The following is a 27,237-nucleotide window of genomic DNA, read 5'->3' as shown; positions in this document are numbered from 1 at the left end:
GGGGGGGAGAAGATAAGATAAGATAAGCTTCATGTTTGTTCGCCACTATATCGTTTAAAAATTCCTTTAATTGACAACGAATGTATAAACGAGCGAATTAAATACTGACAGTAATAAAAAATATCGAAATACTTTACGAAAAATATGGAAAATGAATGACTTGGTGAAATAAGCAAAATACGCTGCATGCACGCTACGTGCGAAAATGACGAAAAGAGTCTTAAATAGATCTTATAAAATATAAACTTATGATTTCAAATTTTTTATTTGTACATTCATATACGCGAAATGATATAAATATTTCATACGTAATTCATATACGTGATTTCATGTACATGAAATAGATATATGTCTTATTAAAATGTGATTTCTAACTTCAAAAATATTGGAGGTAGATCACAGAAGAAAAAAACCGTTTCGGACAAGCTATTATAATTACCTCGAAGTCCTCTTTCAAAAAACCTGAGGCTTTCACAACAAACTTTTCTATTCATGTTCAAGCTTGCTTCGGATGAATATATACCTAACAGATACCTATATTTACGATTGAAAGGACCGTAAATTCACAAATCTGTAAACGCACGTTAAATGAAGTATTCAGCAGAAAGTAGTGATTAGATACTAAAAAAAATATTGGAAAGTGATTTTAAGATACACGATAAATATAATGAAAAATACAAACGAAAGGGAGGGGAAGGAAATTAAAAGAGGAGAGGAGAATCGCGAGAGGAAGGCAAGTGAGAGAGGTTCCCCTCTAACAAAATGTAAAAGTGGTTGGACTGCAAACCAGGTAAGAGAAGAGCGACCAGCTGTTTCTTCGCGTGACGTCACGCAGGTGTCTGCAGGGGGAACCGAGGCGGCTGGTGGACAATGCTCTTAGCACTCATGATCATGTCTCGATCCTGTTCTTTCGGTATTTCATTCCTTGGACGACTATATTTTTTCTCTCTTTCTTCCTGCTCCCCTAGCGCCTCTCTCTCTCTCTCTCTCTCTCTCTCGTCATATCGTGCACATTTGTTCGCGCTTACGAACAAATTTGTGTGTATATCGTGCGTGTTATGTAGCACGAGCGAACCTTTCTGCAGCCCTTGACGTTTTCTTTCTCTGGATAGTGGCCATCAAAGTTGCTCGACCTTCTGGGTTTTCAAACGACTGATGATGAATCCAGTTCTGATACTTTTGGAATGAATAACTCGATTGTCTATATATTATTATACATAAATTTTCAGGTTCTTTATATAATTTTCTGTATTCTGAGAAATGTTGAGAAATTGAGAATATCTATTTTTTTTTATTGATATTCAAAATTTAGTTGATTTAGTCTTTTTCATTCCATGAAAACTTGTAAACTTGTTCCATGAATATTGTGCATTTTAAATATGTATAACAAATTCTATTTGAATGTATTCCATGATTGATTATTCTATTATAAGCAGAAGAAAATGTATATAAGTATTAGAATATTCAAGAACTATAAGTCCGACTTTGTGAATAAATTGATAAACCAATAATAATTTTATTTTTTTCTCTAATTATATTGATAAAGAAAATATATAAAGTTTATAATTATAATCTTTTTATATTATTTGAGAGATTTCAAAAATTTATCATTAAAAATCTACGTTTCTTAAAAGTCGTATATTCTTTTTATATAGTAATTTTCGCACATCTATTCCATAATTCGTTGTGCAAATGATTGAATACAAAGTAATTTATCACTAACATCTAAAGATCAAGAATCAAAAGCTCATGTTGGAACATTTGTCGCAACCGCTCGCTCGCTCGCTCTTTGATCTTCCGGCGATAGAATGAACTCTATTAGTCGTCTCGTGTATCAATTAAATTTGCATCCCATCGCGGGCCCACAGGGAAGAATCGCGAGTAGGTAATAATCCGGATTTCTGGCTTACCCAATCGTTACTTAATCCTTGAATATTCATCCACTCGCAGCGCGGCGTGCGTTTCCATTGTTTTCTAAACAGATTGTCCGATATCGTGGCTGGCTCGATGTACCACGGACACGCTTTGCTTCTCGGTCGATTCTCCCTTGAAACACACACACACGACACACATATAACGCATGCGTATGCGTTGTGTGTGTCTGTATATCGTGTGGACTTTTGTGTGTGTGTGTGTGTGTGTGCGTCCATGATACGCATGCGTGGAGCCATCGAAAGGGCCGACGACATTGTGTCTCTCTACGCGTTTTCCCTGAGGATTAAGAATCATATACATACACACATGCACACAATAAGCGTTACACTCGCGCGTATACATACGTCACCATCTATCCTCGTCTAATCGGACTAATAACCCCACGAAATACGTTGTCACGTATTGCGTTACGTATGCACTCTGCCCTCCTTCGACGTCTTCTGCATCTTTCACAAGAGTAACCCCCATTTATTTTTCGCGCTTTAATCGTCTCGTTGCATCTCAAGTAGACTGGAAAAGAACTAATTAAACAGATGTCATTCGAAGAGCTTCTGTTCGCGATACCGACAAGATCGATTTTCACCTAATACGATAGTAACACGTCAATTTTTGATAGAATATATTTTTTAGTAATTATAATTCGCGTGTGCACGCACACGCACACATACATACACGCGCATATATCATTTTTTATTATTTCTTCGTACTTTGTCTTTATGATCAATATTATAAAATTTTATTTTTGCAACTTTTTAATTTCGGAGTTAATAATCTCCGAATAAAATATATTACTTACAAATATTATGCATGTATTGTTACGTCGCCAATAATAGTTCTCGAAGGAAATGTATACAGCACGCCATACTGTGCATCAAAGCTGTGTCTTCGAAGAAGGTCACAGATTAGTCGACGATGATTAATCACGAACGTTATCTTATCGTGAGTTGAATGCTCCTATCGTTCGCACGTCATCGCTGGCTTCTCTGTATGACAAGTTCGCGCGACGAATAAATCATATTGTTCCTTAAATATTTTAACTAATATACTCTCTACCGCGTTGTATTCCATCAAATCATTTAGTGCAATTGAATATTACTTATATGCTCATTAATGTTCCTAGAAGTATTCACTTATTTTTATTTTTTATTCGAACAAAATATTGTATATAATGAAACATTAAAATTTGACGGATAAAGATAAATGATGATGAGTTTTGTTTCAAATTTCAAATAATTTCTGTATAATAATAGTTTTAGAATGCTCAAGGAAAAGAAACAATTATTTTATAATCGATGAATAAAATTCACATTTAAATAAGCACATATCGGGAAAATGGGATCAAAATTAATTTAAAATTTAATTTATTGTTAAATTTTAGAAGATTGGAAGATAACGAAGGATTAAAAAATCGATTATTAATCTACTTAAATAGCTTTTGCGTAGATTTCGCACTTCGGTTACAATAATCAAGTTTTATTCTAAGAACAAAACATAATTTACGAAATATATGCAACAAAGTTATATATATGATAATGTGTGACTCGAGTATCTAAATACGCATGCGTTACCGAGTTTCTAATCTCGATCTAACAAGAGCAAAACGACAGGCGCGTCATGGCGGAATAGACTTTGTAAAAACTATAACGTTTTTTTCTACAAATCTTTTCTTTTTACCTTTTTATTTACCTTTTTTTATTTTTAAATTTGTCGATAGTATCATAAATCTTCAAACAATGAAAACAATGTATCTGGATGAGTAGTTTTCCTTTGAGTATCTCTAAGAGTCTAAGCTAATTGCGAGATACCGCGAAGAGAGAGAGAGAGAGAGAGAGAGAGAGAGAGAGAGAGAGAAGAAAAAGGAGAAGGACAAGGAAGAGAAGGAAAAAGAGAATATTGAAAGAAAAGTAAAAAAGATGTAAGTGAGAAGTAAATAGGTACGTGAAAGAGCGTAGGAAGAACGAGGACAGAGCGAACGGTGACTGCATTTATTTGGTAATACATGTTAGTCATACACATACTTGCCTACTTAGGAAATTCGAAGCTGAGAATGGCAACGAGACCTTGTGTTATCGGTGGAATCGACGCTACCATGAACGCGTTGGAGCGGCTATATAGAGGATCGCATACACATACCGGACGCCCGATGCGATTCTCTACCCGAGAATAACGGCATTTCGTGGCGAAACGATCGACTACCTACCGCTTTCGGATCGCTGCTTCAGGAATCTCTCGTAATCCTTTACGTGGACGCGACTCTCTGCGCAAGATTCATGCGAGAACATTAATTGAGTATAATCATAAATAAATAATGCGAATAAAGACTTATTGCAGTGGGTATAATAAGATTTTTAATTTTTATAAAATAAAAACAATTCTCTCTCTCTCTTTCTCTATCTCTCAATAATCGTAAATAGGAATTGTAAAGAATCTTTATTTAGATAAATGAATAAATTTTAAAATCTTTATAATTTTACTATTGTTTTATTTTATACAAATACATATGTACATATATTACATTTAATTTATTTTTTTAAATATTACTTATTGTTGTTATTATATAATTTATTATATCATGTTATTTTAAATTTATTACTTTTATAATTAAATTGCAATAATTTAACAAGTAACGCACAGAGTACATACAATGACTGTTGTAATAGGATAATAGTATTTTTTATAATAAATTTTTACAATAATCGACAGAGTCTAATAATATGCTGTAAATTCAAGATTAATTTTTTATTTAATAAATGATCGTTATTTAAATCATATTCCTATTTAAATATATCTTAATGGTTTTATTAAATACATCAAATATAAAAAATGTCTAATAATTAAATGTATAATGGATCATAAATATGAGCTGTATGTGAATGTATATAATATCGACTTCTGACTGCGTGCTACTTAAACAGCTGCACCGAGGAATCCTGCGTATGACCTATAATTAAATGCGCTATTTTTCGCCATGCTAGAATTACTGCACTCTCTCGATACATTCTCGAAGACTCACGACGAAATACCGTTACCATGATATCGTTACCGATGATATTTGTCAAAGACAACATATATTCTTTTCACTTGCGTCTGCTATCAAATGTAAATTACAATAATTTATCATAGATAAAAAATAATGTGTGAATAACCATCGAAATACATATGTAAAAAATTAATCTATCAACATTTTTTGAATACGTACTTTCAATAATTTGTATTTTAATTAACAAACGACATTCATTTGCAATTTACAGAAAATCGCTTATTTCGAGAATTAAAAAGAGATATTTCGAAAATATAAGTGCGATGCCAATCGAATATTCTTATTGTTAGTAATGTTCAGCATTTATAATAAACCTAAAAAATTACGCTAGACTATACATCTTATTTGAACGTCAATCAAATTAAACAATAGATAATCGCGACGTTCAAATATATTGTTTTCATTGTATGATGCACACATACTTACGATGTAAGCGGGGTCGTCGGCGCGCGGTGTTGAGGGAACCGTTCAATAAATTTCAGCCTCACGAGGCATCCTGCAAAGAATCGTGGACATTGCGGAAGCTAGCGAAGATAACACCGGGTCAGATTCTGTAAACACTGTTATCAGCATATGAGCTGAGTACCACCGAGCCTGCATTGTAATCGCGCGCAATAGGTTACGAGATTCACGTTTACACCTTGCGGTTACGCTTATGATTGCCAGATCGTAATTACGATTTTTATCCTACCGTGAGAGTAAACAATAGTGAGATGCCTCCTTCTATGCTAGCAAAGCCTTTTTTTTCTTTTTTGCTTTTGTCTTTCGCAAAAAAATTATATACTTTATCTTGCACGATGGATGGGAATTAGAGTAGAAACGAATCGATAATGCGAAACTTTAGCATCATCATGCTTTCTGTATCGTTAACTATCGATAGTTAATAAAATTGTTTCAACAGAAACTTGCTTGCGTGTATGTATTTACGTGTTATGTGCTTGCGTGTTGCATTTATAATAAAACAGATTTTTAAAAGATTTTCCTTATTATAAATGTTGCATAAAAAGCAACTTCTATAAAGTTTTTGTTTTGTTTCTTAATTTTTCTGGAAAAACACAAATAGGTAAGGAAAAAATAGGAAAATATTCTCAGAGAATCTGTTTTATTTTCTAAGCAACTAAACAAGCAATTATAAAATATAATAGTATACACACATATAGAAATTCTTACTTGCAATTCTGTAGCTAATTTTTTTTAAGTTATATTCACGATGAATATGTTTACATAATAGATTTTATCCATTATTTTTAACGGAAACTATATATATTTTCTAAGCCGGATAGTTGTATACAAAAAAATCAAAAGAAACAATGTATTTATCAACATCATAATTTATTCTCACAGTGTAACTCACTCTGAGCGTTGTAAAACGTCAAATTTTACTCGGTGCAGTTTAATGTTTGTAGTTTGCTTCATTGCGTCGGTATATCGAATAGCGTTCAACAGAAAGAGAGGCGTTTGAAGATGATCAAAGTCGCTTAAAAATAGCTCACGTAGCTGCTGAAAATAAAGACGAGTACCACTCTCGTTCGACAAACGATCGCACATGAGACGCACGCGATGGATTTTACGCATCTTTCGCGGATGTTTGGCCTCTCTCTCCCTCAATTCTTCCTCCCCCCCCCCCTCTCTCTCTCTCTCAATCTTGACAGTCTTGACACAGTACGTTACAATCTCTTACCAACGACCAATCGTCTTAGCTTCAACTCTTCGAAAGTACTTTACTAAGGAGAGCTTTAAAAAATACTGAATCACGAGGTATATTTTTAGAAAGTTTCAACAATACATAGTAAGCCATCTTCGTCGATCCTCCATCGTTAAGTGGACGAGGAAATGTGAAAATATATTAATCGTGAAAATATTACGTAATTTCAAAAAGTTAAATTACATTTTTTTACAAAGAAGAAAAGAGAAATTTCTTAACATAATAAATATTAACCAGAAAAATGCTAGAAAAATAAATACTAAAATCATAGTGGATACGAATATTAATTGAACTCATCATGCTATTGTTGTAAATTCTAAGTTTAAACTATTTTCTTTTACAAAAAAAAACATTTTTTATTATGTAATTAATATTAAAAATAAAAAAGCAAAAAATCGAGTTAAGAAATATTATTAATGTAATAATATGTGCCTTTATATGTATTTTTCTATATGATAATATATCATGTAAAAGCAAATCAACGTATTAGATAACGCAGCCTTCACAATATAAATCGCCAACGTGATTACCAACTACTTCGTACATATTGATATCTGTGTCCAATTGCAAAATATGCAAAGAAGCAAGGAACAGTGCGAGTTCGCGCGCGCGCGATTGCATAAGGGCTTTAATGATAGTTCGATGGGATCTATCATTTCGCTTCAAAACAATGATCGCTCGATTGGCTAACTGTGCAATTATGCTTTTGTAACAATGCGTTAAAGAGTAACTTTCACTCCTTTCCGCTCACGTTAAAAGCGAACGGAGTCTTGAGTTAACTCTTTTAACCACGACATTATCCGATCGCAAAACATTGTCACTGTCATGATATTCCAAAATATTTCTATTAATGTGTCCTTTAATACAAATTTAATTACAATAATTTATTCAACTGAAACAGAATGTAGAATGGTTTTTTTAAAATATATATATTTTTTTACGGAAAGAGAAAACTAAAAAATAGATATCACTATATTTTGGAAAGTTAACATAAGCATATTAAGAGGGTATAATGTAGCTAATTAGTAAGAATTAAGCAAATATACAACAACGTAGTGGATAACATAATTGAAGTGATTAATGGCCTCTCTCTTGTGTAAAAATGAAATTCAGCAATCAGTTGTGCGTACTTTGTAATGTACATATTATAAAATTTGTTATAACGTATGTAAAGCTTCATATTATGTGGTTATGTATCATTTCAATACGTGCTTTTTACAATATTTTTATATTACATTCATATTGTGTTTTCTTTATATTTTATAATATGTCAAAAACATTGTAAATTGTAATTGTGAAAATAATATTCGATTTAAAAACTTTTCACCTTGCGTGATGTTTAATCGTTTAATTACTCTTTTCTGAACTCATACAAGTTATATAAAGTGCAAAAGCAAGTATACCGAACATCGCATTGATGTTTTTTTTAATCAATTGCGTCAATGCTTATGTAAAGAGTAACCAGAAAAAAATGTGGTTTCACATTGTAATCAAGCGATATTTAATTTTGCTACTGATAACGAAGTTTGCAACAAAACATAACAAATAAGTAAACTATAAAAACAAATATCTTTGAACAGAATACAAAATATATTTCAAGCGGTACAACTTTTATACCACTTTACATCTCTCTCTCTCTCTCTCTCTCTCTCTCTCTCTCTCTCTCTTTCTCTCTCTTTCTCGACAGATCAATTAGTCTAAACAATTGCAATATTACAGTTTCTCGTTCACAAAGATAGAGTGACTCATCTATTTTAATATTCAGCATTCACCTTTTTTTAATTAATTGTTTCTTGTAGTTATCATGGTAATATGCCTATAATACGTTTGTACAACACTTACATACAATGTATGTAACAAATATTATGTCATTTCTATTTTATTTCCACAACCTATCGTAAAGCAGCGTTATTATAAAGAGTGTTAAACACTCTTTCTTGCTTGCATTAAAATATTAAATAATTTTCGAGTATTGTGATTTTTATTTGTTAACTTAATGCGCGCACATGTTATCTCATAATACATATTTTCTAATATTACTGCTAATATCTTATTTACATCATTTCGTTATAGCTTTTCTTGGCCAGTTTTCTGCGTACGTTAAGGCCACCAATTGCATAAGTCGATAAGCCGGACGGTACGCGTGAATATTACGCTCCATCGCATCGTCACGGTATAATGATTGACTGGCTCGATCCAGTTTAGACTTATCGCGCAGTTCATGTTGAATCACTTTGTGTGTCGTCATCTTAACGAGCACAAACAAATGCTCCGATTTTTTATTTTGTCCTGTTATCGAAACAATTTTACAACAGATTTTTGTACGTACCTTAATAGGTATCACGAAGACTTATATCTATTAAAGAGAAAAAATCACTAAAACTTTAAAAAGATATGACAAAAACAATTTAAATAATTTTATTTTTAAAATTATTTATTTCATATAATCCTAATATATGTAATCTTTACGAATCTAATAAGGAAAAGAATTATGCATCTGCAATATTGATACAATAATATTTATACAGCGATTGCCAACAAGAGCACAATGAATGAATTCCCTGAATAATTTTATATCCACACAATCAACTTATACAAATTAAAACTATAATATAATATAATTGAACTGTAACATTTAATAGCAAATTTGCAATCATAAAGTAACTCTTTAGTCGAGTTTAACAAATGATAACAGAATACACTCTTAGTTTAGTTCGATCGATGCATTATCAGCGATTTAATTTGTTGAACACTTTGGGTCAAAATAATACTGTATTAATTATGACCATTTATTACACGGTTATCGAAAAATATTGTAAAAATAAAACAACCAGAATCACAATCGAATTTACTGTACTCTCCTTCGATTTCTTTTAAGATATACGTTAGAAAATTATAGCGCAGATAACACATGCATCGGCGATTATGTGACACGGAAGATACTAGGTAATTCTTGCATAATTCTTATGTAAGTCACTGCCGATAATGGTATACATATACAATGATGATGTATAACCTGCAAGTGTAGTAAACGTAATTGTATACTGAGCGTTGAAATTAATACATATTACGCGTTGTCGTAAATTCTTGATCATATGCCAAAAGCGATGGTTTAAAACGATGCCGTATCTTTTGCAAAGTTCCTAAAGAAAATTGATGGAGAAGGATGGGAAAGTTAAGAAGAGAGACGAAAAAACCAGTCAAATTAGAGGAGAGCGGAGGAAAGACTAAGAAGAGTCCCGGGCTTCCTTACCTGCAAGTCACTGTTTTCATTAGAGATTTTTTCGTATACGTTAGCGATTTCGCGTAGTAAAATGCTCAAACGAGATCTCTGAAAAAGATTCGCCATGGAAAATCGATCTGTCTTGGATTGGAAAATAACTCTTTTACGATCGAACATTAATTTTAAATAGTTTAAAATAATCGAGTTAAATACAATGACTACATTTCTATAATGATCTCCTTATAGTTATATGTATATTACAAGAAGTTTAACTAAAATCAAAAGAGAAATTAATAAAGTTCGAGCTTTATTAATTTTTTCATTGTGTTTACTTATCTACATAGATGTGACTAAAAAAATTTAATAATTTAAATTATACTTAACATATTCTAAATTTGTTTTTAATTTTAAAATTGGTTACGTAACCAAAGTATTGTACGGTATACACGTATAAAGACTCACACATTATTTAGGATTGAAAAGATACTTGACACATACTTGGCGAAATTACTTAATAATTCATTCCCACAAGAATGATATTTGTGCGAACTGAAATGGGTGCAAAGAATTGCACGCAATTTCTGTCGAGAGCATCAAAGTAATCCGAATTGATTGATTCTCGCGAAGCGATAATTAACAGGCTAGAATTTCGGTATTTCACGTTGAACGAACAGACGCAAAATCTAGCTAATACACCTATGGCAATTTGGAAGGTTGTGCTGCCGCTCTATACCACCTAGTACCACCCTGACCTAACCTATTGGAAAACGCGAATCGCGAAGTTATCAGAGCGTACGCTCGGCTGTTTTGCGAGCGCTTACTCACGTTTTGATTTCATAGTAACAATTATAAGCACCGCACATTGAGCCGTTCTGCGATGACTGTAGTACATCGAATTCCATCCTTGTATATAAAGAGATCGAGAGAGAGAGAAACTTTCGCCGCATTTAATTGTGTTGTGGATTTTGTTTTTGAAACGCGTTGGAATCTCTAAAAGGCCGCTTTGGATATATAATCCGTTTATTTAAGCCGCATATTTTACAAAAGCGCAATGAATTTAGACTTTGAGATTCGCATGGTTGACGCTTGAATACCGGGGATACGTTTTCAAAATAAATAGCTCGACTATCACGAATCGTGGATACTTTGGCAGAAATGTTTTGTGTGATGTTGGAGCGCGGCAAAATTGACGTCGACAATATGTTAATTTTAAGTAATATTATTTATAATATTTACATCACTCGAAAATATAAATGTATGTATTTTTATTAATTTATAATTTTGTGTACGCATAGATCTAAGTGCTATTGGATTAGATTCATACATCGCGCTTTTTAATAAAATATATATAATTAGTGTCGTAATCATTCACATTTCTGATTTGTTTATTAAATAAAATTAATTGTTAAAACCATCAAAATTTTTGCCAATATAATCATTATAGTCATTACATAGTAATTACTATATTTGTTATCGTCTATGTCTCAACCAAGCAGCTTGCCTCAATATTTTGTTGCATCTGATGGGGAATTACGCGAGATATTACAGCTGGTTACAATCATGGCACTATTTTGTACAAGTATTCGGATAAGTAGATAATACGGGAACGTTTTGCACGATTTACGATATGAAATGGTACTTTGTTTACATCCATGCGACATTACTCACAGTGCGGTATTAGAGAAATTATCGCTTAGACGACATCTGATATCGTAAGTGCTATTGTACGAAATAGTGAAATATAATTATCAATCATGAAACAATAAATCTTAAATTTCATAGTGTTATTATGTTATTAATTAATCAGGCATAAATTTTACATTCTTTCCTATACAAAGAAGTTTTCAAGAAGCACGTAAGTTTTAACGCCGTAAAATAACCTAAATCTTTTCACACATATTTGTCTTCAAATATTATTGTATAAATATTTTAATATATCAATATGTAACATACAGAATAAACGGATAATATATCCTTAACAGATATCTTTATTACACAAATCAGAAATACAAACTCTCGCGTTAGCTTTTTGAATCACACTTTTTTTATGGAGAAGACAAACAATTAATGGAACCCAAAAAACATAATGCACGATAGATAAACAACTTAATCCCTAGAGGGTCCATCAGATGCGTTTGAATGGCGATCTATTAATTCGTAGTTAGTAGTTATTGATTAGTTATCGACCACATTTTTAACACAATTAAGATCTTACATTTGTCTATTTATTTATATAAAAAATACTAAATATTTACAATGAAATTGAGTTTTATATTTTCAAAATTTTTACAATTTTTTTCTGTTTTTAATTAGAATAAATAATCTGGAAATATGATGATTTGACATAATTATTACATTCAATAAAGTTAAATGAAGTTACAAAATAGTCGAATAATTAGCCAAATATATGACAAAATTTAGCGTGTTATTCTGATATTCATCTTTATTCAAGCATGCGTGGAACGCAACTGCCGTGATATTCTGGATAGAATTCGTACATATGCCATACATACAAATGCCATGGCATATCATCGACGAGACTGGCCATGCTGTGATCGATTTCCTTGCCCGTTTGTATATGTATATATACACAAGCGTGTAAATTCAAGCACCTACCTACGTTATATGTGCTATATGCATTCATGGATAGCATATAATACGATAATGCAATGAAAGGCAAGTAATAATTTTGACACATACACGCGCACGCACGTAGAAAGGAGGATAGAAGGAGAGGTAAAGGAGGAGAGGTAAGAGAGAGAGAGAGAGAGAGAGAGAGAGAGAGAGAGACATAATAAACATGCATATACAAAAATATACTTTATAGTACATTAAATTAGTACTTTGATGACATTATGATATTTAAATGACACGGCATGAAATATTTACGATTTTAAAATACACATATATATATATATATATATATGTATAGTATTATGTATGAAATATTTTATGAGAGTACACTCAATTCTATTACCACTTAAAACATAAATATATTACAATTCACTGTGTAAATAAATATTGAGCGCGGTAGAACAAAGGTATATTCGATAGCAGCTGTAGATGCAGATAATGTAAGCTCGATAGTGCATCAACCCGTCAAGCCATCCATGCTAATCGATCTCGTTGGTATTATATACATGCACGCGTTTACATAACCGACTAGTTTCCGTACATATGTCAATAGCACAATAAATACAACTTTGATAGCGTTGAAAAAAAATACTATTAATGCGAAATTGAATCGTTGCTTAATTACATTATGTAAAAATTATCAAAAGAATTATTTATGTATTTAATTATTTAATATTAAATTATTTATCTATGCAATATCTAAAAATAAGGAAAAAATAAATTGGAAGAGATTGGCGTAGAATTGTTCAAACTATGTCTAAAATAATATATAGAACAAAGAATAAGTCAAAGAAATCTGTGATGTAAAATTTATCACGACAAATTTATACGAGATATTTATATTATTTCATTAAAGAGAGAAATTATTTCATTGTTTCTAATTCTAATGAAACAGAAATATCTCGAATCACTATTAATAGAAGTATTGTAAAAGTCTCACACTATAAAATATAACGTCGTAGATCGAGACTAATTGTAAGTACAATTCTTGTCTTACGTATAGAGATTAAAAATTTCTTCTCTTGTTGGGATTAGCATGCCTCTTGCCTGCTACCAAGATGAGTTTGATAAGCGGATTATTTTGCGTAAAACGTACTCGTTATCATTATGACGATAACATCGTGGTGGTAGTTTTTCGCGTAGTAGAGATGTACCACGCTGAAAGATCGATCAGCATGGATAACTTCAGATTATCGAGTCTCGATACGCTACTGGATTTGTATTATTTAAATTACACTATATCTTGTGTCTGTCAATTTATTTTTTTATAATTTCAGATTTTTAAATAATTTTAGTTATTTTGATAGTTAATATATTTCTGTATGTATTCTTAGATAAGATGAATAATTTCTTTTTAATATGATATTAAAAAATCGTTAAAAAAATTATTACAATATTTTTTTAAGTATTTTATAAAAAGTATTTCATTCTTAATTCTTATATTACATTAATTAATAATAATGCATTTCTTTTATTTCTTAGATACTTTAAACTATCATTCACACATTTCTATTTTTAATAGTATAAGTTTATAGCGAAATGTATATAGATAATCATACTAAATATTTATATTCTACAATGATATGAGGATACATAATACTTTATATTACGTAATGGATATCTCAAAATAAATGATTATCTTAATTAAATGTTTACATACAAGTATATAGGTATACATATATGAAAAGTAAAAGTCTATACTTTTTTTTCTCTTTATGTTTTTTTTTTCATCCGAAATCGATTTTCTTGACTGGAATAGTGGACCTTTTTTCAACTGTCTCTCACGTGACGCGCGCACATTATTCGCGAGACAATGTTTTCCAATAATAATAAGATGAAAAATAATGATAAGTTTCTTGAAAATCTTATGCACAGTGCTATTTCACTCGTGTATGATGCGATATGTAAGATAATCGAGAGAAGAAATATACGGTGATGAGCAGCAGGTGCACCAGTAAGAGAAAAATAGACAGCATAATGGTGATATCTACGAAACGAGACGCCATTTTATTGATTTACTTGGAGATGCTGTACAATGTTCACCTTTTCGAGTTCGATTCGTGCGTTTTCACCGACAGAGATCGGATTTCTAGGGATCGAACCTCGCGCTAGAGCGACTGGGGTTGTTGCCGCGGATCGAAATGTTAGTTTGCCAAGTTTTATTACATAACGCTTACCATCACAGAGTCTGTCATGTCAGGGTCTATACGAAGACTTTTAGGTCGCAAACTAACGGCCGCAATTGCAAAAAGCGTGAAAAAAGGGAAATCAAAATGCTATTTTAAAAAATAGTAAGTTGCGCTAAAGTAAACTTAATTTGTACATTTTAATAATTATCACTAAGAAAAAATTTGCCTTATCATTTCCTTCAATCTATATTTGGATCTATTTTGTGATTTCTGTTTTATGAAATCATCCGAATTCATTGCGCTTGTTGTATAATCGTGTAATTTGTTTTAGTCAAATCACTATTAGAATCAACTTATTGTTAGTTATTTATATATACAAATATAGCTGTGTATATTCAGCTATCCGATCTCTCTTATCATCAATCTAACGTAGATATTACACGAGATGGTATTCTCCACTTCTCCTACATTCTTTTGAACAGATAAAATATTAATTAAAACAAACGTTTATACAACAAAAAAATTAAAAGAATAGTCTTGAATCTTAATATATGCATATTGATTAAATAAAACTCTCTCTCTCTCTCTCTCTCTCTCTCTCTCGCTTTCGCAAAATTATTTGATAATTTTAAATCTAATCATTTTGAGAGATAATTTCATAATTAATAATAACGTTTTATATTTGGTTTTGTTTTTCTTTAATTATTGTAATGTATCTATAATTATTGAAAATTTTTGTTTAAAGAAAGAATTAATTAGTAAAATAAAATTTTTATTGAAATTTACTTACTGCAAAATTTTTTTCATAAATAAGAAATATATTTTTGAAGAGAATATGTTATCCTTTACATTCAAAGATATTTTTGAAAAAGAAATGTATTGAGAAAATGACGAAGTAATACACAACAAGAGGGACACGATTAATTTTGATTGTTAAAGTACGAATCAGCAAGTTAAGCGTTAGTACCCTCGAAGGTCCTTCTGGGGTTAGAAGAAGTTTACTCCCACGGCAAGGCGACAATGTCGAAATCCAGGCTTCATTGAGAACCTTCGGGGCCGCCCCTCATGAACGTGCGCGAGGGACCGGAAGGGTGAAGGGGGCCTATGATGGGGAAGGGTCGTCGCCCGAAGGGCCGACGGGAACAGGCGCCGATCGGAACGCAACGGCTGCTGCTCGTCAAGTCCTCTATATATAAACGGGCTTTTCAATATTTACGAATAACCGCGACCGATTAACCGCGGAAGCATCAGCAAGAGGAGCGGGGAACGAGAACGAAGGATCGTATAAATCCTTTCGCTATCTACACTTTATTTATTAAGAGAGAAATTGTGATTTTTCATGAATTATCTCTATATGATTATACACACGTATTTATCTGCATTCTTTTATGTTTGCAATATAATAAATCAATTTTTTTCAAAATATGAATGTTCAGTGAAGTTAAGAAAATTGAAAATTTTTATGAATTCTTTGCAACCAGTTTTTTTAGATTTTTTATTATTTCTTATAGTCTGTCTCTTCTAACGTGAAACGTATATACGTCGTGATTTATTATTTCTATATAAAAATAATTAGAAACATTTTATTCTCCGTAAAAACTATATCCATACGTAAAATATTGGTTGGCACTATTTTGCTTTTCGCCCTTTCTTCAATAGTAAAGCGGTCACGCCGCGCTGCGCGCCGCGCAGTGGACGCCAGTAAAGTGCAACAGAGCTGCAACGCGCTGTATGTACTCGCAGTGAACGTATCGGCTGGAGCGGTGGTCGCTCACCACTTGTAAACGATGAATAATTTTTCATACGCGCCGGACACAATATTATGCTCCCCCGAGTAACTTTGGTTCCGGGATAATCGCCATTGCGGCGATGCTCGTAAATGTTCCGCGTCGTTTGCAACCGTTAAATGCACGTATATCTGATATGTACTTCGGTGTTTGTTTACGAGAGTGAATTTCATCTAATATGCAGAACGTCTCGGGAAAACCTTTCACGACAATTTCCTGAGATTGTGCGTGCGTGCGTGCGTGCGTGCGTGCGTGCGTGCGTGCGTGCGTGCGTGCGTGCGTGCATGTGATTTGGTATCGATCTATAAAAAAATATTTCCAAAAAGGAAACATAAGATTGTTTTGTATTATAAGTGATAAAGTTTTGAAAGAAATAGATAAATTTGAAAAGAATGTTTTAAATATATACAATTATAAATTTAACGGGCCTTTCTTTTTATTTTATCATAAGGCAATAATTGTCCCAGGATTTGCAATATATGCACATATGTATAATGTTTTTCCTATAAATGCGCATAGTATAGACGCATAAAGACTACCGTATCATAACATTGTAGAAAAGCTTGCTTGTCGAGCTTCAATTTAATCGTATTTTTGAAATTATTTGTAAAATTTCTAATAAATTGATAATAAAGCATGTAAAAAAAAGTAAGCACAGCATCAAACACGTCTTACGCGATGTTCCTAAAAGGGCCAACTATTTTTCAACGAAAAATACGACAATATTTTGCTGCGCTGCAAGAGGAGAAAGATTGGAAATTATGAGCCATAGATACGTATACATCTGTACAGCAATAGCCTGGTAGAAAGTAGAAAATTTCTGCGTCTCGTGTTTCCTGCGCCGCTTCCGTCTACATTGTGTTCCGAGGAACTTTGCACTTTCGCGCGGAGGCGGCGTAGCTTAATTGGCGCGCGGATGGAATCCTGGGAGAGCATAGCATTGAAAGGAGTGCGCGAAGTCGCGTTAAAATGCTTCACGGACGAACAGACAAATTGGATAAATAGAAGTTTAACACGCGATGCAAAAGACCGCGACGAGTTACGACTAGCAGATAGAAAGATATTTGTCGCGAATCATAAATATATTTATGGAAATTTGTATTTATATACATATAAATAAATAAGAAATATATTATATAGAAATTATGTTAGCTAAACTGTAATCAACGACACTAACGACAGAGACACGTCGAAAAAATTGGTATAGAGGAAACGTCACATCGCATCGATCAGATTGCAAACGCAGTAGGCCTTGTTCGCTCGACGTAGCTTGATTTTTTCGTCAGAAATGATCGCGAACCATCATTAGCGGGAACAACTGAGATTCTTCTGCATCAAAAGGAACACCAATTTTCGACAAGCTTGAATACCTTGAGTAGTATACTCGATATTCGATGTATATTGTACATAGCGATCGTTACTTTCTTTTGGCGAAGAGAGGAAAGAGAGAGAGAGAGAGAGAGAGAAAGAGATAAATGGTCGATTGGCAGGAATTAAAATATCGAACATCTCAAACACAGGATTGCTGGAGCTGGACGATTTTGATAGTTGTATGAGAAAAAGAGAAAATCCAAACAGAGGAATCGAAACTATGCGAACTATAATCGATAACGTATACATGCAACTTTCGAAAAATTAAATTTAGATAGAGTGACATAATTATTGGTAGTTCGATATATTCGATAATGACTTCTTCATACAAAAGCCAACTGTATGCAGACTAGAAGAATTCGATGATAACGTTGTATAACTTTTAACACTCTTGTAGAAATATACTGAATTTACTATAAATGTTGTGACATGGCAGTATACAATCCTAGCAGTGTAGTGTATAAGCTTTATATGTATATACATAAGAATATTAGTTGTGTTATATACACTTCTTTGAAATTATTTCAAGATATTCTTCTTACAACGAAAACGTAATAAGATCAAATTCGTAATACGACTTTCTTTGACAATCAATGTGTGAAAATTGCATCACTCACATCTTAAAATTAAAAGCCACTGCCTGACAAGCCGAATCATGTGTGCGTAACAGGAAAAATACTCGCTTCTTTCGTGGAGAAGGAAGAAAAAGATGGTTGATCGATAGGAATTAAAATATCGAACGCGTCTTGACAATGGAGAGCAGAGCGAGTGCAATTTGAAAGCCGAATCGGAGCGAGGGCGACAAGGAATAAGAAAGAAAAAAAGAGAAAGAGAAATGGAAAGAGTTAGTAGAGTCGAGTTGTGAATCGCATCGTACTCATCATGCGCACCACGTTCTCTCTCTCTCTCTCTCTCTCTCTCTCTCTCTCTCTCTCTCTCTCTATCTATCTATCTATCTATCTATCTAGCTCTCGCTTTCGTTGTCTCGTCCTATAGAATCAGTAGGGAAAAAGAAAGAGATGAAAAGAGAGAACTGCCTTTTGTTCTGGCTCGTCTACCGTTCTTCTCCACACGCAACGATCGTCACGTAGTCACCACCTCTCGTCTCTTTTACACGACCTACACGTGCGAACGTGTATATGTAGTGGGTATACGTGCGCGCGTGCGTATATGTATTGTATATATGGTATACGCACCGATAATCTGTGGATACCCGGTTTCGCCGGGGCGAAGAGAAAGGCGGTCCGATCGATTTTCATCGAGTCTCAAAATTCTGTATGCACATATCCAGCAAGGAGCTAACGCGCCTTATCGCATACATGTTTCCTCCTCTCTTGCCATTTTACCGTGATGTTTCTAGTAAATTCAGATTGGATTTATTTATTTGATCGACGAGGATAACCGCATTTGATCGGTCATCGGGAGTCAATAAAACCACCAAACCCTCTTTCGCCAGCTTTTGGAATATTTTGGAATAGATACATATCGGTCACCGACTTAAAATATATCCCGCTTGAATCTCAGCACAATAAACTTTTCCAGCCATATTTGGATGGACCAGAATTAATAAATTTTAAAATGAAATTGATTTTACTTAAAAATTAGATTTTTCTCTAAATCTTTCTGTATATTTGCTCTAATAATGCAATCAAAGTATCCGTAACTCCTTTATTTATTCGTGATCATCAATATTGAATATTGTCAGAGAAAAAGATCTAGTAATGTCAATTATATAAATGATAACTATACAAGTTTTGTATGTAGAATTAATGTAGGTACATTGTTGAATAAGTAATTTTAATGAGATTTTATAATTATTGCAACTAAAACTGAATAGTTACGACTAAATATTAATTATTCGAGACTTTGTTGGAATTATTTTCAACATTATTTTAATATATTATTTTAATATATTGTGTGCGTTGCGCAGTGATATTCACTGATAGTAGAGCGACATTTCATCGTGCAGCATTCGTAAACACGTTAGACATTCAAAGTGTAATGTGGCATATCCTTGCTTTTGCGTGAAACGAGTCACTTTTTAAATCATGTTGTTAATAAAGATTCTTTTGTATTGCATAAGAAACATTAAGTTTACACAAAAACATATACTAGTAATTTTTTAATTTTTTTACTAGATATGCAATTGTGTGTAAAAATATAATAAATGTATAATAAAAAAATTGCATTGTTTTGTTACATAGATATTACTTTGTTTGGCATTAAGAAATTTTTAATCTAGATTGATATGTGTGTTGTGAAGAATCTTATAAGCATATATTTTAGATTCTTATCATTGTTATCATAAATACAGCGTTAAATGATATCCAGTGGCATTTAATGCATTAAGATATGGTTTATGAAAGGCCGCTCTCCGTCGTCGAGTACATTTACATTTTACAATAAGCTCGGATATAACCTCCCTTTTGGCATTATTTTTAGCACCCTCGACATTTATATGGTGTTGCCTATGTTCTCACAACTAAAGTCCAGAAACGTAGGCAGAGTCCTATCGTGAAGCGATACTCCTCTTCGCTCTCGAGAAGAATATTCTACCTCGATCTTTCGACAATAGTCGATATCATTCTCCCCGTGTATGTATCTCTATAGGTAAAAGGTATGCGTTTGTGTTTGCATCGAAGATGGAAGGACGACGAGATGTGGCGTGGAGTGTAGAGGGGAGCGGGGGAGGAGACGGCCAGAAAATATACGGGGGCAGAGAGAAAAACGCGCGAGTTTAGCTGCGGTGTGCTGAGTGGCCTTCCCTTCGAGGCGCTTTACACACTGGGTCTTGTAATTGAGCAGACACGAGCCACCGGACGAACGAACCAGCTGAGAAAGAGAGAAAAAGAGGGAGGAAGGGAGAGAGAAAGAGAAGAAAAAGAAGGGAGAGTCTCCATTCCACTCGGAGAATTATCCCTATTTCTGGTATGTTGCGGGGTCGATCTTACGCAGTATCTGAAGAGACAGATTCGTGCGGTTTGTTTATTCGGTCATCGAACGAATGTTTCGCATCGTTTTATGTATATGCGTTTTATATATTATAATTAATATCGCTCTGATATTGTTTTTGTGTGAATCAGTCCCTTTTAAGCCTGCATATTGAAAACATCGTGGGCATACGATTTTCACAAAGTCAAATTCGAGGAATTGAATTGATAAATTTTTTATTAAATCTGTTATTTTGATGAAGCGAGATGTGACATTGAAAATATTTTTTTAGCCATAGTAAAATAAAATTTTGAAAATCATCATGTTAACGGATTTAATGTATATATTCAATAAGCATACATACTTTTCTACCTCCTGCCAAATATAGATTTTAATGTATATCACATTTTTAATATAGAATTTATTAAATTCACAGAATTGTATCCTAATATAATATACATAGATCTACATTTAATTTTGAAGGTAATAAGGAAGTTATAAGAAAGTTTTCTTTCTTTTGCATATTATACATCTATAATTTGATATTAAAATAAAGAAATATTATGAATATATTCGTTTTATAGTAGAATTAAAAATTCTACGGTGGCTGTTCTGAACCTCTAAATTCTTTTACTTTTACATAGAAGAGCGATTGCTTCGCTCGTCTCAAATAGATAGGTCGAAAATATGAATTTTAAATTGAGCTTTCTGTACGAGATTTATAGTTGCAGATGACGTTACGTTGTGTTCGCACAGAAAGCTTATCAATAATAATTTATAAAATCGTGTGCAACTTGTATTGTTCGGACATTTACTTCCATAATTCCTTTCAATCTTTCAAGAAATGTCACAGTTAATTAGGGCAAAATTCTGTATAGGTATATATTGTGTTAAATCTTTCCTGATTTTTTTGTTCAGTTACTCTATCGCGGATAAATTATTAATATTGATAATTGCTTATAATGATCATTTTCTCGCGTAGGGCGTGCAAGTTGATTCAAGAAACTTTTAATAACTCTTCCTTGGTTGAAGACTAAGTAGGAGGAGGGAAAAGAGCCTCGGGTGGTTCTTGATCTCATAGCACACATACTCCAATTTGACAAGAAATCCTTCTCAAAAAGCCTTTCGTGAAGGTAAAGTTGCTATACTTTATAATCACGGCGCAGGCGACTACGATCTTCTTCTAAGAATAAACGGCGCGCGCGGCTCTAAAGTCCGTGCTTTGACTACATCTCCGTGGGATCCGGCGGGATTGCCGAAGGGTTAAAAGGGTTAAGCAGTCGAGACTGTGCGAGTCTCGAGTTAGAGAGGGTCGAACGCGATCGGCCTTGGTCCGGGGCAAATTCGCGGAGCGGGACGACCAAGTTCGCCGAACTTCCAGTTACTCGATGTCGATGTCCAAATATGTGATTGGCGTAAATAATTCATGCTTTCCTATATACACGCTTATAATGCCGCAACTATAATGCACGTCGTTATACATCATCGTGCACAGTGGAGCTGTATTGCAGATTCTGATTTCGGAAATTTTGAGTAAGAGTTTACAAGAATATACTTATAATTATATTGCTGTTGACATTTTTTATAGAAAAGAACAATATTTTTTCATATATTCTGCTTACAATAAAATAAAAAGAATATATGTAAAATGATAATATTATCATATTATTATTTATAATGATAATTTTCATTCATAAAAGTTGGCTATATGTTTGAACTTTTATTTATAAAATGAGACTCTAAATCTTGTACCACGTTTGTGAGCATATAAATAGAGAACGAAATTGTAAATTGGGGAAACAAATTTGAAGAAACAATCGAATCGCTTGGCATAGGAGCGTCAATTGTTCACGTGGCACTTCACATTTTACGGAAAACATTAAAATTTAACATCTCACGAAAAACGGCGTGCAAGCATGGCAGCGGCACGGCGTATACACCGTGGCTATTGCACGGCACAGGAGAAAGGAAGTTTACCGTAGAAAACAGCTCGAAAGTTGCGGTCGCGGCGCAACCTTCACTTCATAACGAAGTGTACCTTGCTATCTCGCGCGTTACCGAAGAGGCCCGGCGAGATCCTTTTCAAAAGCACTCCGAAATGGATTCGATCTTTGCGAGTGCTATGCTGCCACAGAGAGAGAGTATACAACGATATATGGGCTTGTTGCTTTTCAAGCGATTCTCTCTCTCTTTCTCTCTCTCTCTCTCTCTCTCTGCCGCTCGGCGCAGAGGCAGGAACATCTCGCTTTGGGTCAATAACTCGCGTGACTGTATGTTACAACACAAGGGAGTCGAGGACTCGAGGTAAAGTCTCGATACCTCCTCGTCGATTTTCGTAAATCCAGATTTAAGAGTCTTTTCTTTCCCTGGGGAAACATCGAATAATATTTCGTTAATTAGATATCGCGGATGATTTCATACGCGAGAGCTGAGAGTTCATAATAATTGATACGATTAGGAGAAAGTAGGGTAAAAGTCTATGACCCTCGCAGATAGAATACGCAAACGGAGACGAGAATTACGTTATTATGCATATGAATAGAAAATAAGTTTATATGAAATGGTTTGAATGTGTGTGCGTGCGTGCGCGCGCGCGCGCGCGCGTGTGTGTGTGTGTGTGTGTGTGTGTGTGTATCTATATTTATAATTATGATAACGCATTTAACAAATTTTTTGCAATTTTTTTCATTTTCTACGTTTCTACGAGTATATTTATATGCTATCAAATACCTGAAATAATCTTTTTTTATAAACATATGTGTTTACAGAAGACACCAGTAACAACTAATTTTCGACAATTTTATAAAAAGAATTGATTGAAGAAGCAAAGTTTGTTTAAAAGTTACAATAAGTTTGTTAATATTTGTTGTAATATATATTATAGGTACATATATATGCCTGAAAATATTTTTGTTTAGTCAATTACGAAAAAAATCAACGTCATACATCTACGGCTGGACCAGTGTGACAACTCGCGAATACAGCTTTGTCGCGCGCTTATTAGTAATATCAATAAATTCTCGAACGCTGCTCATTGTTAGGTGAATTATACCTCTCAAGGAGCCCGTGATTTGGGCTAACTGATTTGGGCACTAACGGGTAGGATTGCGAGTACTTTTGGAATCGCAAAAATTGAAGCTCGATTATGCGTACTATCTCTCTTTCTCCCTCTGTTGCGAGGCGATATCGCGGTTATTTAATTTCGCGACAATGAGATAGGTCGACGCGAACGTAGTCGAGAAGAAAACGAGTACCGCTACGGTGCTACGACACAAGAGTTCCGAGTTGTTTTCCCCTTCGCGCACACCGCGCACCGCGCACGCGGTTCACTCTTTTTCCTCAACGTGCGCCGCGCCGCGCCGCGTCGCCGCATCAGAGCCTACCTATCCCCACGGTGGCGATCGCTTGTGCCTGTACTGCCTTGTGCCACCGGCCACCGCTCCTCCTGCCATACCTATAGCTTCCACTTCCTCGACACCGTCCTTCGTGAGTACATTGCAATTTTTCTCGGTTAGTAAGAGGTGGCTAACTCGCGCGGCTGCGAGGCCGACATCCGAATCAAGCTTTGAGAAAATCTCAACTACGTTTCGCTCTCCTTTCTTTAACTTTCCTGCCACGAGTCGGTACTCTTTCGCGCATTGACTCTCGCCAGTTTATATAAAGCGTTGTATAATCGATAGTAATATCGAATCCAAATGTTCAATTCATAGTGAATAGTACAAATTGTTTGGATTGAAAGATTCGACGTTGTCTTGGACAGATCTTGTCTAATCTCGTCCTAGGGAACCTTGCTCCGGATTGTGCAAGATTCCGTTTCATGGAAATGTTTCATTTGTAGAGACAAAACGTGTCTGCATAATTCGGTACACGAGTTTCTAACAGCAGTTTGCACAGCAATTCGCAAACGCGTTTACATAGAAGCTATTTTATAGATATTCGCAGCAAACTTTTAAAAGTAGACATGTTCTCGAACGAAAGTCAAAATTACTACATCTTAATGCCTATATAACGAATGATATAAATAATAATATCGATATAAAGAATAATAAATACCTATGTATCTTGCTACCGAATCTTTTTTCAAATTTTTTGGAATTATTTTTTTTCTCAAATATTTGAAATATTCAATAGAAAATTGAACGATTATTGTGAACATAACTTTCTGTGAAATTTATTATTTCAATATGATTCATTCGAGTTCGATAATTATTTCTTTCAAATGCTGTCGTATCTTACAATAAAGAATATTCGAACATTGAATATCCGAAAATAATTATTCGGAGAAAAAAACCTCTTGAAACTAGAAACGTTTTCTATCTGCAGTTAGAAATAAATTTTATATTATTTTTATCTTTGTTCTATACGTGATAGAGTTAAACATTTTACTGTTAGAGACATTGAAGAGAGAGAGAAATTTAAAAAAGAGCATATATTTCAGAAAGACGAATAAGGAAGTATCAAACATGCACGAGACTAGTAGCACTAGGTTGAAAGGTGGGACAAACTTGCCTTAGGAAGAGAGGGAGATATAGAAGAAAGGGAATGATGCGCATTGCAAGCGTGCAAAGTGGAAACTCACTCGGTACTCGTTTGCACGTAGTGATATTCATCTGTAACATTAACTATGTGATGTTCATTTTAAGTATAATATTTAGAATATCGAAATGTGGTGTCAAGTATCAATGTAAGATTATGTTATGAAACATCTCGACATTAAACCTAAGTATCTAAAAAACTGACAATGAATTATCCTGAATTGATCAGAACACTCGGGAAAAATTAAGATGGAAAAATACTTATTTTTCTTCTCAAAATGATTATAATTCTCAAATATTCAAAACATAAATACTTGACGTGTAAGATTTTTGAAGAATTCTGCATTTATAGACTTTATAGATAAACCTACTTTGTTTCGCAGCATTCGAAAATAAGTGAATTGTTTTATTTAATTTTTTACTTTGGTCAAGTAAATCCTATTTCAGCTTATATCTCTTCAATCCTTATCCCGCAGAGCAAATCAAGGAAAAATTTTTAATAAAAGATTTTTATATACTTAAGATCCATACCAAGTTTCGTAGCTAAAGGAAGAAATACAGGCGCGAGACATCTCCTCTAAAGTACTCTGAGTTCTCTTGTTCTACCTGTTCCCTCAACCCTTGCTGAATCTCTCATTAAATTATCGAAGAGTATAGCGGAAAAATTTAGATAATATAGGTATCATTTGAATCTGCATTTCAATAGATGCGAGTAATTTTATAATATAGTCGTATTAAATTGAAAAATACTCCGATATTTATGTTTTGATATCGAGAATGCTTACACGATACGATAGAAGACTTTACTATATGTACATACATAAAATATCTTTAGATTCTTTGTACGATTTGGAGTTAAAAAATAATTTCTTTATTTGAGTAAAATGAATGTCTGAAATGTCTCGTAATACAATAGTATTGTAAAATAAAAGATTCCGAGTCAAATTTTTAAATCGTATGTAATCTTTGAATTACCATTATTACATAATTATAATAAGAGAAAAATTTGATCACTTGTGTAATTTATACAGAGCAAAGATATTGGCCGATTCCTTTTATTTTTCCTTTTATGTTGCGGTGATTCGAGTGATTCACTGCACATAATTATAATAATTTATATATCGTCTGTACATAATATCGATATTTTAATCCTTTCGTATGAGAATGCCATTTCATTTATACTTGAGCAGAAGTTGAAGCTCGACATCATATCAAAATTAGATCATTAAACGATATATATTTCAATCTCTCTCTTTCTTTTTGAATATTTAATATTGGCTTTCCAGATGTAAATGTAAATATATTTGTAGATAAAGCAACTTATATAATAACAAGTTACAATTTTAAAATCTTTCTATTGTACACTGTATTACTATCTGAAGTACACTATTGCACTATCTGAATATATTCTTAAGAGTCATCAAAAAGTTATAACAAAAATAGCATATTTTTATTTAATTTTAAGTGGATTTTTATTTGATTTTTATTTTATTTTACTTTAATAATGTAGTAACAATAATACTTAATATTAAATACTAATAAATGCTAAAGAAGCAGATGCCATTTCTTTGGTATTGAAAAATCAATCGATTTCATATTAATTCTAGGAATCCTTTTAATTAAAAAGTAACAGAAAGTTCTAGAAACATTGAAATATAATTCAATATGAAACGAATTGCTTAATGTTGTACAGCACGAATGAGCTTCAAATAAATTGTACCGCAGATAGCGGTTTAATAATAAGCGTACCGAAATTAATTTGGGATGTTGGTTGTAATCCATGTGATGATCGATATCCGTGCATTAACGATTCGGGGAATCATATACAATAATTACGAGAAATGATATACCTACATGACAATTTATTTATAATCAAGAAGCAAAATATTTCGTACGAGATGTGAATATAATTATATTAACGAGAACGTAAATCACTATAACGAAGCA

At 33.3% G+C, this 27,237-nt stretch overlaps 1 protein-coding gene and 1 long non-coding RNA gene across 3 annotated transcripts in view; one reads left to right on the top strand and one right to left on the bottom strand.

Annotated features, from left to right (window-relative positions):
* The window catches only part of LOC105452799, a 119,140-nt gene that overhangs the window by 53,191 nt on the left and 38,712 nt on the right, over window positions 1-27,237 (top strand). The gene's annotated exons all lie outside the window — the stretch shown is intronic.
* LOC105452795 lies at window positions 1,617-2,981 on the bottom strand. Its single transcript, XR_974778.1, has 3 exons — window positions 2,732-2,981; window positions 2,280-2,445; window positions 1,617-2,211 (listed from the first exon to the last, which is right to left on the bottom strand). It is a non-coding gene; the product is annotated as an uncharacterized LOC105452795 (long non-coding RNA).

The sequence above is a fragment of the Wasmannia auropunctata genome, unplaced genomic scaffold (assembly GCF_000956235.1).
Source record: "Wasmannia auropunctata unplaced genomic scaffold, wasmannia.A_1.0 LD336106.1, whole genome shotgun sequence".
NCBI lineage: Eukaryota > Metazoa > Arthropoda > Insecta > Hymenoptera > Formicidae > Wasmannia > Wasmannia auropunctata.
The sequence above is the reverse complement of the archived record's forward strand: the minus strand, read 5'-3'. Positions and strand labels throughout refer to the sequence as shown.